We start from the raw sequence: 15,214 nt of genomic DNA, 5'->3' as shown, positions 1-15,214 counted from the left end.
AACACAAAGTCTTAAATCATGTTTAATTTCGGTTTATTTCTCATCTTGAAAAAATAATGTTTTCGTTATTAGGTTTATTTTGTAGTGAATGGGTTGATGATTGGATAAAAAATTATGTATCGGGTGAATGCACCATGCAAATTGTTGAATTTAAGTATATTTTAGAACATTTTGGGATATCAAATATCAATGGTATTAAATGTCAATATAGCAATACAAATTGGAAAGTACAAAGACTCTCCTGACGTCAATCCTTTTTTAACGTGGTTTAACATAGACCATGTCGTTTCACTTTAAACAAGATTTGATGTAAAACCGTTCCCCAAAGATCGGCATATCCATTATGGAGACAGTATGATTTGGGTTTGTCTTCAGCTGTATTATATATTTGAAAGAAGTGTGACTTGAATACTTATTCTTTCCATAAAATATTAAATTTGTGTTTGAGCAATTTAAAGCAATATCTCTCTAAACCCTTTTGGAGTTTTTCAGTAACAGTTGTAATAAAATCAAAAGAATTTCCCATTACTTTGTTCATAAGAGCTTCAACTAAAAATCTACATTCTGTTCGTGTACATTATTTAATTTTATTTACATTCACAAAAGTTTGGAAAAGGAAAATGAAGATATATTCATCTTTTAAAATAGAAATCATAAATAGTACTGAAAACCTTTTCCCCCTAGTCATATTTACAAACCACCCTACACACACATACCCATGAATATCCGACATTGCTGTATATGGTGGTCTCACAAAAAGTTGCATTCATTAAATAGTTGCTCATATATTAATTCATTTGCTACCCTCTCTCAGCTATTCCCACCAACTCGTTGTCTCCCCCTCTTTCTCCCTCTCTGTTATGGGGAAATGTTGTGGTTTTCATTAATTTTTCCCAGCTATGTCGTTTGAAATCTTTTTAGCGACATACAACCAGACTATTATGTGTCACCATGCCTTGCTTTCGTTTTGCAAATAGCTCGGTTCTAGCCTTTACACAAGAACCTTGACGTTCTTTCCTATCGTCATTATAATTTTTCATTAATTTTATGTTATGACTTTACGTTTATGATGCACCAACATATTTATGGTCTAAATACGAAGGTAGTTAAATCAGACAAATACAAGGATCAAGTAGGTAAGGCCAGGGTATACGTTTGATCTGCCAATAAATGTACCAACCAGAAATATTGATTTTAGACCCCATAAAATATATACCGATCGACTCGGAATCACCTCCTGATTCGATATAGGATTCCGGTCGCAATTATTAACCGATTTTGATGAAATTTAGTATAGGGAGTTTTTTGGATACAAGAACGAATGCTGTTGAAGTTGGAAGAAATCGGATCAAATTTAGATATAGCTCCCATATATATGTATCGCCCGATTTCGACAAATGGGTTCACGTGACACTTTTTTACTAGCCGTTCGTTGTCAAATTTAGCATAAAATAATCTTCTGCATCACCCTTTCAGTCTGCCAAATTTCATCGAAATCGGTTCAGATTTAGATATAGCTCCCATATATATGTATCGCCCGATTTTGCCAAATTAGGTCATAAAACCCTTATTTATCAACCGATCTTACTCAAAGTTGGCTGAATGTAATCCTCTATAGCACTAACTATATGTACAAAAAATAATCGAAATCGGTTTAGATTTAGCTATAGCTCCCATATATTTGTACCGCCCGATTTTTCCTAATTTGACCATAGAACCCTTATTTATGAACCGATCTTACTCAAAGTTGGCTAACTGTAATCTTCTATAGCAGTAATTATATGTGCAAAAAATCATCGAAATCGGTTCAGATTTAGCTATAGCTCCCATATATATGTACAGCCCGATTTTTCAAAATTTGTCTATAAAACCCTTATTTATCAACCGATAGTACTCAAAGGTAGCCAAATGTAATCTTCTATAGCACTAACTGTATGTGCAAAATTTCATCACAATCGCTTCAGATTGAGATATAGCTCCCATATATATGTATAGCCCGATTTTCACAAATTTGGTCATAGAACCCTTATTTTGTTATCCGATCTTACTCAAAGCTGGCTAGAGCCAGTCCTCTATATTACTAACGGTATGTGCAAAATTTCATCGAAATCGGTTCAGATGTAGATATATGTATCGTCCGATTTTGAAAAATTTGCCCCTAATAACCTTATGTTTGACCATAGAGGCCTCATTTCTTAACTGATCTTACTCAAATTTTGCACAAGATAACCTTTTGTGGTATTAATCTAACCTGCAAAAAAAAATATGTGAATTGGTTCAGATTTATATATAGCTTCCATATATATGCATCGCTCGATTTTCCAAAATTTGGCCACAATACTCTTATTTATTAACCAATGTTACTCAAATTTCAAATGTTGATGTACTTGCCGATCGTATTTATACGGACTTGTAGCTCTTACATAAGAATATTGCCGATTTTTACAAATTTGTATTTATTACACTAATTGAGCGATTTTCTCTTTTTTAATAATGGGCTCAATATTAGTGGCATACTAAATCCGTAGGTGCAATATCAACTACAGCCAGTGTTGCTAGAAGTAGGGAAAATTACTTATATGTAGGTTTTTTCTAATACTTAGCGTCTTGTAGGGACGTAGGGCCACAATGTAGGGACATTTTCACTCAACACAATTTGTAATTATTTTTACATTTTGGTGGCTCTTGAGGAGGAAATTAGAAGCCGGCAAGGTTTGATCTTTAACAATGTGTGGTAAAAACAGTTACCACTCGTGCCAAAAAATCTAACAAAAGTTGAAGATTACCACAAATCTACCAAACAAATATTTCTATAATTTTTTTTTCAACATTTATTTCTATTGAAAATTTTCTCAAAAAAATTTGTTTATAGAAACTTTTTCCAACATTTTATTTCAACCAAAAATACTATTTTTGGTTGATTTCTACCAACTGTGGCAACCGTGGTGGTAATACAAATTTTTTTTATAGGTTATATACGTTGCATTTTCACGTTTTAAGATAATAACGTACTTAGAACCATTTTTGTTTTGTAAAATTTAATTAAGTACATATATATGGGGCTGTATATATATATGGGAGCTATAGCTAAATCTGAACCGATTTCGATGATTTTTTGCACATATAATTACTGCTATAGAAGATTACAGTTAGCCAACTTTGAGTAAGATCGGTTCATAAATAAGGGTTCTATGGTCAAATTAGGAAGAATCGGGCGGTACAAATATATGGGAGCTATAGCTAAATCTAAACCGATTTCGATTATTTTTTGTACATATAGTTAGTGCTATAGAGGATTACATTCAGCCAACTTTGAGTAAGATCGGTTGATAAATAAGGGTTTTATGACCTAATTTGGCAAAATCGGGCGATACATATATATGGGAGCTATATCTAAATCTGAACCGATTTCGATGAAATTTGGCAGACTGAAAGGGTGATGCAGAAGATTATTTTATGCTAAATTTGACAACGAACGGCTAGTAAAAAAGTGTCACGTGAACCCATTTGTCGAAATCGGGCGATACATATATATGGGAGCTATATCTAAATTTGATCCGATTTCTTCCAACTTCAACAGCATTCGTTCTTGTATCCAAAAAACTCCCTATACTAAATTTCATCAAAATCGGTTAATAATTGCGACCGGAATCCTGTGAACAACAAATACATGGTTGGACGGACACCAAGCGCTAGATCGACTCAGGAGGTGATTCTGAGTCGATCGGTATATATTTTATGGGGTCTAAAATCAATATTTCTGGTAGGCACGTTTTTTGGCCGATCAAACTTATTATACCCTGACCACTATGTGGTTTAGGGTATAAGTATTGTAGGGAAATTGTTTGGCAATGTAAATATGGGGAAGTAGGGAACTTTTTTTGTCCTTGTAGGGTAAATCGAACATTTTCCCTGGCAACACTGACTATGAGCTATAGTCAGATTGAGACAAAGAACCCATAAACATGTACCCCTTAATTTTCTTAAATATGCAACTGCGGTTTATCTCTCAGACCTATATCAATGTTACCCCACAAATGCTTATGATTACTAATTTAGTAAGGGTGGTTTAGGGTATGATATAGTCGGCCCCGGCCGACTTTCTAATTTACTTACTTGTTTTTTATTTTTATTTTTTATTTTTTTTGAAAACTACCAAGAACAAAAAATTTAATCTAAGAACAAAAAAATTTAATTTGATAGAATTAGCATGGAGCTAAAAATGAATTTGATTTTTGTATATACACCCTCAAAAAAAATCGCTTCTTTAACATATGTTCCAAACATATTTTGCAGGAAGCACATATATTATTGGATACTGCCGAAACATTAATATGTTTGTTTTATGTGAACATATTATATGTTTGGAAGCATTTTGAGCCCAAAAATATGGTATGCTTGGAAGAATTTTTCCCAAAGACGATTGTGCTCATTCCTTAACATACTCGTAATTTTCACTTCCACGAAATATTTTAGTTCTTGGCACCTTTTTCTGTAATACAAATAATGTTGAAGAAATTATTCACTTTTATAAATTTTACCTATCGCCTGCACGGAGAATCGAACCGAGGACCATACAGTTTGTAAGCCAACACACTATCCACTGGGCTACGTAGCTGTTATAGTCACCAGTAGATAATTATCCTTATAAGATACATTTATATAGCATAGATTGCAGCGCCCACGAGCCCATACAAACATAACATTATTTAACAGAAACATACATTTGTTTGCCACGTGGAGCAGTGGTTAGCATGTCTGCCTTGCATGCAAAGGGTCGTGGGTTCAATCCCTGCTCCGACCGAACACTTTTTTTTTTAATTTACACATTTATATTTATACTATATTAAAGTTTTATAATGAAACTTCGAAATGTGGGTTATTAAAGATTTATAGTCAGTAACAGTGCTTGATATAAACGAAATTGACTGATTTTTGGATAAAATATTATTTTTTGTTATTGTTATTTTTGCAATAACAATTTTGTAACAAAAACGGTTTTTGGTACAAAACTTTTAAATTTGGAAGGAATTCAAAAACTAACAAAAGAAGAACGTGGAGTCGAGTATAAACATACATAAATAATTTTATAATATAAACATAAATTTAGTTAGGAGTGAACAGGTTTTTACTAGCATTTAACACCATCGCTCTAAAATGCCTTTTATTTTTATACCCTCCACCATAGGATGGGGGTATATTAACTTTGTCATTCCGTTTGTAACACATCGAAATATTGCTCTAAGACCCCATAAAGTATATATATTCTGGGTCGTGGTGAAATTCTGAGTCGATGTAAGCATGTCCGTCCGTCCGTCCGTCTGTCCGTCTGTCCGTCTGTCCGTCTGTCCGTCTGTCCGTCCGTCCGTCTGTCCGGCTGTCCGTCCGTCTGTGAAAATCACGCTAACTTCCGAACGAAACAAGCTATCGACTTGAAACTTGGCACAAGTAGTTGCTATTGATGTAGGTCGGATGGTATTGAAAATGGGCCATATCGGACCACGTTTACGTATAGCCCCCATATAAACCGATCCCCAAATTTGGCTTGGGGAGCCTCCCGGAGCAGCAAAATTCATCCGATCCGGTTGAAATTTGGTACGTGGTCTTAGTATACGGTCTCTAACAACCATGCAAAAATTGGTCCATATCGGTCCATAATTATATATAGCCCCCATATAAACCGATCCCCAGATTTGACCTCCGGAGCCTCTGGGAGGGGCAAAATTCATCCGATCCGATTGAAATTTGGTACCTGATGTTAGTATATGGTCTCTAACAACCATGCAAAAATTGGTCCATATCGGTCCATAATTATATATAGCCCCCATATAAACCGATCCCCAGATTTGACCTCCGGAGACTTTTGGAGGGGCAAAATTCATCCGATCCGGTTGAAATTTGGTACCTGATGTTAGTATACGGCCTCTAACAACCATGCAAAAATTGGTCCATATCGGTCCATAATTGTATATAGCTCCCATATAAACCGATCCCCAGATTTGACCACCGGAGCCTCTTGGAGGAGCAAAATTCATCCGATCCGGTTGAAATTTAGTACGTGGTCTTAGTATACGGTTTTTAACAACCATGCAAAAATTGGTCCATATCGGTCCATAATTATATATAGCCCCCATATAAACCGATCCCCAGATTTGAACTCCGGGGCCTCTTGGAGGGGCAAAATTCATCAGATCCGGTTGAAATTTGGTACCTGATGTTAGTTTACGGCCTCTAATAACCATGCAAAAATTGGTCGATATCGGTCCATAATTATATATAGCCCCCATATAAACCGATCCCCAGATTTGACCTCCGGAGCCTCTTGGAAGAGCAAAATTCATCCGATCCAGTTGAAATTTGGTACATGGTGTTAGTATACAACCATGCAAAAATTGGTCCATATCGGTCCATAATTATATATAGTTCCCATATAAACCGTCCCCAGATTTGACGTCCGGAACCTCTTGGAGGAGCAAAAGTCATCCGATACGGTTGAAATTTGGTACATTTTGTCAATATATGGCCTCTAACAGCCATGTAAAAATTGGTCCATATCGGTCTTTAGTTATATATAGCCGATGACTTATTACACAAAAATTGGTCCATATCGCCAAAAATAATCTACCAAAACTTTATTTCCATAGAAAATTTTGTCAAATTTTATTACTATAGAAAGTCTTGTCAAAATTTCATTTCTATAGAAAGTTTTGTCAAAAGTTTATTTCTATACAAATGTTTGTCAAAATTTTATTTCCATAGAAAATTTTGTCAAAATTTTATTTCTATAGAAAATTTTGTAATCTACCAAAACTTTATTTCCATAGAAAATTTTGTCAAATTTTATTACTATAGAAAGTTTTGTTAAAATTTCATTTCTATAGAAAGTTTTGTCAAAAGTTTATTTCTATAGAAATGTTTGTCAAAATTGTATTTCTATAGAAAATTTTGTAAAAAATTTATTTCTGTAGAAAATTTTGTCAACATTTTATTTCTATACAAAATTTTGTCAAAATTTTATTTCTATACAAAATTTTGTCAACATTTTATTTCTATAGAAATTTTTGTCAAAATTGTATTGCTATAGAAAATTTTGTCAACATTTTACTTCCATAGAAAATTTTGTCAACATTTTATTTCTATAGAAAATTTTGTCAAGTTTTTATTTCTATAGAAAATTTTGTCAAATTTTTATTTCTATAGAAAATTTTGTCAAAATTTTAATTCTATAGAAAATTTTGTCAAGGTTTCATTTCTATAGAAAAATTTGTCAAAATTTTATTTCTATAGAAAATTTTGTCAAACTAGATTATATACGTATTTAATCGGCCTTTTTTTGTTTAATATATACCCCGTATGGGCTAACTTACAATTTAGAAGACAGTGTTAAAAAGTTTTACGATACCTTGCCATCGGCAAGTGTTATCGCAACCCAAGTAATTCGATTGTGGATGACAGCCTTTAGTAGAAGTTCCTACGCAATCCATGGTGGAGGGTACATAAGATTCGGCCTGGCCGAACTTACGGCCGTATATACTTGTTCTTTAATAATTCATTTTAAAGAAAATAAACTTTTTAAATTGTTTTAGCTGCAAACTCGAACTTAATGCCCCCTCTTATATTTGAAGGTGTCCGTCAAATCCTCTTGGACTACTTATTAGTAAAGAGGAACTAAATTTTGTTTTTATACATTTTACTGTTTAATTTTTCACTATTTCCTCGTTTTTTCATTTTACTGTCCCAACTCTAAAATGAATATAGTGCCCTTTCGTTATTTTTATGAAGACCCCTGATTTCTTTTAACGAACGAAGAAAAAAATTGTGCCCATAATGCCAAAATGATAAACAAAACACATGTCCACACATACATAAAATGCTGCTCTCAAGGCGAAAACATATGCTGTTTGTTTTTCAAATGTCTATTCTCTTGGTTCCGAATGTCTATTCTCTTTATTCAAATTAAATAATATTTAGACTTAAGCATATCAAATTTTTGGCCTTATCATAAAACAGTTTTCCGAAACAACATACAAGCGGTTTCACAGAAATTGTTCTCTTTTGATTCTTGCGCTGTGTTATGTTGATATCTTTCGTCAACCCTCCCGGTTTCCATCTCTATTTCTTTCTCTATACTCTCTCTCTCTCTCTCTCTGTCGCTCTCTGAATAAAATATCACAACATATATATGTTTACTCGAAATTTGTAAATTTATATATGTTTACATTCACACATATTATTTTTATAAAACATTCATGCCCCAAACATAATATATTCTAACATATTAACATATGTGTCCCAAACATTTAGTTTTAGTTTAGGAACATTACATGTTTGCACTTAAATATATTGGGTTTAAAAATTGTGCCCGAAACACATTTTGTTTATATGGGAACATATGAAAAACATATTTTTCTAACAGTGTAGGAATATTAACCACCGAAAATAGCTTCATTGTTTTTCAAAATATTCCCCAATGGGATATATACACTCTTGCATGCGTTAGAACCAATTGCCGAAGCACTTTTGCCACACTCATTGAGGTATCACCAAAACATGTATTTTGAATGCATTAACCGCTTCTTCAGGTGTCGAAAAACGTTGAACTTTCGTTTTATTTTTAGGTACGGGTATAAAAAGAAGTAATTTGATGTCAAGTCAGGGCTATACCGAGAATGTCCCATGAAATCGATGTTTTGAATGCTCCAAATAAATGCTGTAGATGTTTTACCCCAATAATAAAATGTGGGTGAGAAGCAATGTCGGAATATTTATCCAATTTCAGGCATCTTTTAGACGCTATTCGTGCCTTTTGCGATATTTTCAAATTTGGGCAAGAAGTTACGTAGGGAGATCGATATATATATGGAGGAGAAGAACAGATATCAACCAAATTTAACACAACTCTGTACACTAAAAAAAACATTGCCAGTTCCAAATACTTTTTTCTTACACTAATGATCTTTGTATTGATATCGAACCAAAAAAAGCGGAGAATTGCAGTAAGGACACATTTAAGTCGTTTTTCCTGCTTTTTTCATTTTTTTTGGTACGTGATGTTAGTATATGGTATCCACCAACCATGCAGGAATTGGTTCATATCCGTCCATAATTATATATGGCCCCCATATAAACCGATCCCCAGATTTGACCTCCTGTGCCTTTTGGAGAAGCAAAATTCGTCCGATATGGTTGAAATTTGGTACGTGGTGGTAGTATATGATATTTAACAACCATGCCAAAAGTGGTCCATATCAGTCCTTAATCATATATAGCCCCCATATAAACCGATCCCGAGATTTGGTTTTGGAGCATCTTGGATGAGCAAATTTCATCCGAGTTGAAATTTGGTACATTGTGCTAGTATATGGCCGTTAACAACCATGTCTAACTAGGTCCGTATCGGTCTATAGTTATATATAGCCCTAAGATAACTCGATCCCCGATCACACAAAAATCGTTACATATCAAGTTCATAATTCTATATAGCCCCCATATAATCGACACCCATATTTCAATTTCCATGTCGATTCGTAATTATTTGTAGACTTACCTATACATAACTTTTTTGTCTTATATATACCACGTATGGACTAACTCACAATTTAGAAAACGATGTTAAGAAGTTTTAAGATACCACAACCCAAGTAATTCGATTGTGGATGACAGTCTTTCGTAGAAGTTTCTATGCAATCCATGGTGGAGTGTACATAAGATTCGGCCTGGCCGAACTTACGCCCGTATATACTTGTTTGAGTATATGATTATATACTTTAATTTTAAGTACATGTTGAAATAGTACCCGCAATAGCAATATTTAAATCTACATATTGCAAACAATATTACATATCCACATAAATATCATATCAAACCAACCTCGAGTTATTTCCCGCATGCGGCGATGTATTTTATTATATCGAGTGTGTATGGCAATTGTGTTACAAATTGTTAATTATAATTATCATGATTATTAGTGTTATAATGTTACAGCTATTTTTTCATCGTTTTCTTTGTGCTAGTTTTTTTTTTATTAATTGAGCTTTCATTCAGAATCCTATGAATAAAGTATAGAACAATAGAGTTTTTTTTAAGTTTAATTTTCCTCGTATTTTTTTATGTGTGTGCATGAAATTGTGGCTAATGAGCTGCATTCTCATACAGAATTCTTGTCATTATCATTCGAATGGGATGACATAAATTCCTTGTTTGTGGGAGACAAAAAAAAGGGTATTGCAAAATTGGAACAAAAATACATTGAGAATATTTGATGAAAAATTCCTATTTATTGGTTTTTGGAGAAAAATAGCTGTGGTACGCCGTAGCGTATGATGTATATATGTACGTGGGTATTTATACGCAACCAAGTACAATATTCATAAAAACAAGTATATACAGCAGTAAGTTCGACCGGGCCGAATCTTAAATACCCACCACCATGAATCAAATATTAGGGTTTCCTTTGAAATTTCAGGGGGGTTTGAGGACAGATCAAGCAGAGCAGTTCAACCAGTACAATGTAGAAGAAGACGCAGACTGGTTCCCTTATACAGAAAAAAAAATCATGAAAATGTTTCCAATTAAAGTTTTAATTACGTTTAAAAAAAAAATCAATTAAAATTTCATTTACATATTATAATAATTTTTTAATTGAGACTATTATTTGTGTGATTGAAGACATTTCAAATAAAAAATTAATTGGATCAATAACTTCGTGATAGAATCAGATTTCGAGGTATAGAGGTCTATGAGAAACAGATTGGTATGTTTGTTCTTTCCAGGGAAAAACTAAAATAGCAATATTCTCTACAAAAAACACATAAATAAATATTCGCTTTTAATTTTCTATCATAGATTGGTTTTCTCGCCAAACATAAAATACAAACATTTTACATGGTCCCCGTACAAAACTAACATTTTCCTCTTCAAACAAGTATGAGGTGATAATATTCCTTCTCTGGTGATTATATTCAAACATGGAGCGATATAAGATACATTTGACCCAATATTCTTATCGATTGTTATTCTCAGGCAAATCGGTACAAAATTTCAGTGCAATAAAGATGGGCCCCTTAAAATGAGCCTTATAATCTTAATTAGGAAGGGAAACAATAACAACAAGTATATACGGCCGTAAGTTCGGCCAGGCCGAAGCTTATGTACCCTCCACCATGGATTGCGTAGAAACTTCTACTGAAGACTGTCATCCACAACCCACAAAATGGGTTGTGGTAACACTTGCCGATGGCAAGGTATCTTAAAACTTCCTAACACCGTAATATATACCACATAGTCCATACGTGGTATATATTTAACTAAAAAAGGCCGACTAAATACGTATATAATTAAGTTTAAAGTTTCTATAGAAATAAAATTTTGACAACATTTTCAATAGAAGTAAAATTTGGAAAAAAATTTCTTAGAAATAACATTTGGATAAAATTTTCTATAGAAATAAAATTCTGACAAAATTTTCTATAGAAATAAAATGTTGACAACATTTTCTATAGAAATAAAATTTTGACAAAATTTTCTATAGAAATAAAATTTTGACAACATTTTCTATAGAAATAAAATTTTTACAAAATTTTCTATAGAAATAACATTTTGACAATGTTTTATATAAAAATAAAATTTTGGTAGATTATTTTTGGCTCGAGTGGCAACCATGATTATGAACCGATAAGGACCAATTTTTGTGTGATTGGGGAACGACTATATATAACTATAGACCGAAAATCTGGGGATCGATTTATATGGACCAATCCTTGCATGGTTGTTAGAGACCATATACTAACACCACGTACCCAATTTCAACCGGATCGGATAAATTTTGCTCCTCTAAGAGGCTCCGGAGGTCAAATCTGGGGATCGGCTTATATGGGGGCTATATATAATTATGGACCGATATGGACCAATTTTGGCATGGTTGTTAGAGACAATATACTAACACCACGAACCAAATTTCAGCCGGATCGGATGAAATTTGGTTCTCTTAGAGGCTCCGCAAGCCAAATCGAGGGATGGGTTTATATGGGGGCTATATGTAATTATGGACCGATATGGACCAATTTTTGTATGGTTGTTAGAGACCATATACTAACACTATGTACCAAATTTCAGCCGGATCGGATGAAATTTGCTTCTCTTAGAGCAATCGCAAGCCAAATTTGGGGGTCCGTTTATATGGGGGCTATACGTAAAAGTGGACCGATATGGCCCATTTGCAATACCATCCGACCTACATCAATAACAACTACTTGTGCCAAGTTTCAAGTCGATAGCTTGTTTCGTTCGGAAGTTAGCGTGATTTCAACAGACGGACGGACGGACGGACATGCTCAGATCGACTCAGAATTTCACCACGACCCAGAATATATATACTTTATGGGGTCTTAGAGCAATATTTCGATGTGTTACAAACGGAATGACAAAGTTAATATACCCCCATCCTATGGTGGATGGTATAAAAAATTACATGGGAAACAACGACACAAAATTTGTATGCATCAGATTATTTTATGAAAATAAACCCCAATATTTCAAATGAAATTTCACCCCAAATTGCTTTTTGGCATTGACCTTTGTTTTCCAATGGGGCATATTTTTGCTTTCTGGGATTTGAAAATGTACACACTTTTGTTGATCTGAATAGTAACAGATTTTTTTTTTTATTAATTGGCTTACCATTGGTAGGGGTTTGAGACTTTCTGCAATGGATGGAGTCCAAAGTGTGCAACACGAACTTAAAATGAAAAGTGTGGACGGCCCGTGGTAGAGGTTCAAGGTTTTTTTTCCCATGGACAGAGTACAAAGTGAGCAATGTAATATAAATGGCCTGCCTTAGGCCTTGTTTTAAGACTTTTTTCTATAAATAGAGTCCAAAGTGGTCTATCGCGGTTCCAATGTGAAATAAGTGGAAACGAGATGAAAAAAATTAAAGCGCTAATTTTGCTTTATGATCCATAGTCACGCTGCATTTTTAACTGTTGAGGCTCATTTTCATAGGTCTCGTTTTCATTATTAACGTTCGCCCCACTTTTGCCACCCTGTTTCATTCATATCGCCAAAAACTTCGGTTTGAAATCAGAACATCGGCTAATTGTTAAATCGAGATATGTGGAGGCTATGTTAGAATGTTGTCCGGTATCTATCATATTTGACATATCTATTTATATTTTGCGTTTTAATTTTTAGTTTTAATTGGATGAAAGAGAGATTTGTATGGAAAAACGAAAATTATTAAAATATCGAAAAATATAAACCAAATTAGCCATATGTGTGTATGGTCCCACAATACCTATGGATTTCCAATTACAGACAAATAGGATAAAAAATGCATTGCATGGTGGTGAGTATAGAAAACCCCATCAAGGGGGCAAACATAAAAAGGAAGGTACACACAAAAGGAAAACTCCATGGATATCAAAAATACTTCAGAACAATGACAAAAATATTGTTTGTGAAACCTAATCAATGAAAATAGTTTCACACACATTTTAAGGAACTTTTCAATCAATTTTAGGAAACTGAGAATCAATCATTTGTATACTTTAACCAGCAAAAATAGTGTCGTCAATAAAGTAGTGAAAATATTCTGTTTGTGTCCGGAAGTGGTGCAAAATTGGCTCAGAAGCGATTAATTTAACTTGGGCTTGTTATATTATATTTTGCCAAAAAATTAATTTTTATAATTTTTATGGCTTTAAATGCATTCTAACGCTTGTCCGTAACGTTCGACCGTAAATATTTTCAAAAATTACTAAATTTTTTTGAGATTGGAATTAGCATTCTTTCGACAAAATTTATATAACTTGTACCACTTTATTAAATTTTACGTGGTTTCTAACCTATTTGAAACAAAAAAAATTAAATTACACATTAACAAGTATAAACAGCAGTAAGTTCGACCGGGCCGAATCTTAAATACCCACCACCATGAATCAAATATTAGGGTTTCCTTTGAAATTTCAGGGTGGTTTGAGGACAGATCAAGCAGAGCAGTTCGACCAGTACACTTCCCGAAGATAAATTTAAAGATTTTACCTATGAAGACTATATCAGATTCTGGATTTATAAGAACCATTTTTGTTTGGGTTTTAGAGGAATCATTAACATCTCTTGTAAGTGTGCAAGAAAATTATGAAATAACGTCTTGATTTGAAATCTTAAGTCTGTAGATTTTCCACCGAGAAGTAAAACCTGGAAATATTACATTGAGTTTCAAGCAATTTTCATTATCAGTGCGCCTTCTATACCCTCAAGAAGTGAAATAGGTCTACATGGAGGCATTACCAAATGGACCGATAAAAACTTAATCCGATACACGTTTTTGTGAACCTAAAATACTAGACTATTTACAATTTCAGGGAAATCGGATAAAAACTACGGTTTTTAGAAACCCAAGGAGTTAAATCGGGAGATCGTGCTTATGGGGGCTATACTAAAATATGGACCGATACTCACCGTTTTTGGCACAACTCTTTATGACCCGAAAATACCTCTAGATTTCAAGTTTCAGGCAAATTGGATAAAAACTACGATTTCTAGAAGCCCAAGAAGTAAAATCGGGAAATCGGTCTATATGGGGGCTATACCAAAACATGAACCGATACTCACAATTTTCGGCACACCTCTTTATGACCCGAAAATACCTCTAGATTTCTAATTTCAGGCAAATTGGATAAAAACTACGATTTCTAGAAGCCCAAGAAGTAAAATCGGGAGATCGGTCTATATGGTGGATATACCAAATCATGGACAGATACTCACCATTTTTGGCACACCTCTTTATGGTCATAAAATACTTTTATATTTCAAATTTTAGGCAAATTGGATAAAAACTACGATTTCTATAAGCCCAAGAACCCAAATCGGGAAGTCGATGTATATGGGGACTATATCAAAACCTGAACCGATATCGCCCATCTTGGAACTTGACCTGCCTGCAGACAAAAGACGAGTTATTGCAAAATTTCAGCACGACTGCTTCATTATTGAAGACTGTAGCGTGATTACAGCAGACAGACGGACAGACAAACAGCTATATCGTCTTAGAATTTCTCCCTGATCAAGAATATATATGAGTATACTTTACATAGTCGGAAATAGATATTTCGATGTGTTACAAACGGAATGACAAACTTATTATACCCCCGTCACAATTCTATGGTGGTGGGTAGGTTAGGTGGCAGCCCGATGTATCAGGCTCACTTAGACTATT

General features: G+C 33.9%; 1 long non-coding RNA gene across 1 annotated transcript in view; it reads right to left on the bottom strand.

The window, feature by feature from the left end:
* Positions 1–15,214, bottom strand: part of LOC142227550 (uncharacterized) — a 218,280-nt gene that overhangs the window by 155,747 nt on the left and 47,319 nt on the right. The window lies entirely within an intron of this gene.

This window comes from Haematobia irritans, chromosome 2, assembly GCF_050003625.1.
Source record: "Haematobia irritans isolate KBUSLIRL chromosome 2, ASM5000362v1, whole genome shotgun sequence".
Lineage (NCBI taxonomy): Eukaryota > Metazoa > Arthropoda > Insecta > Diptera > Muscidae > Haematobia > Haematobia irritans.
This window is presented reverse-complemented; position numbering and strand designations above follow the sequence as displayed.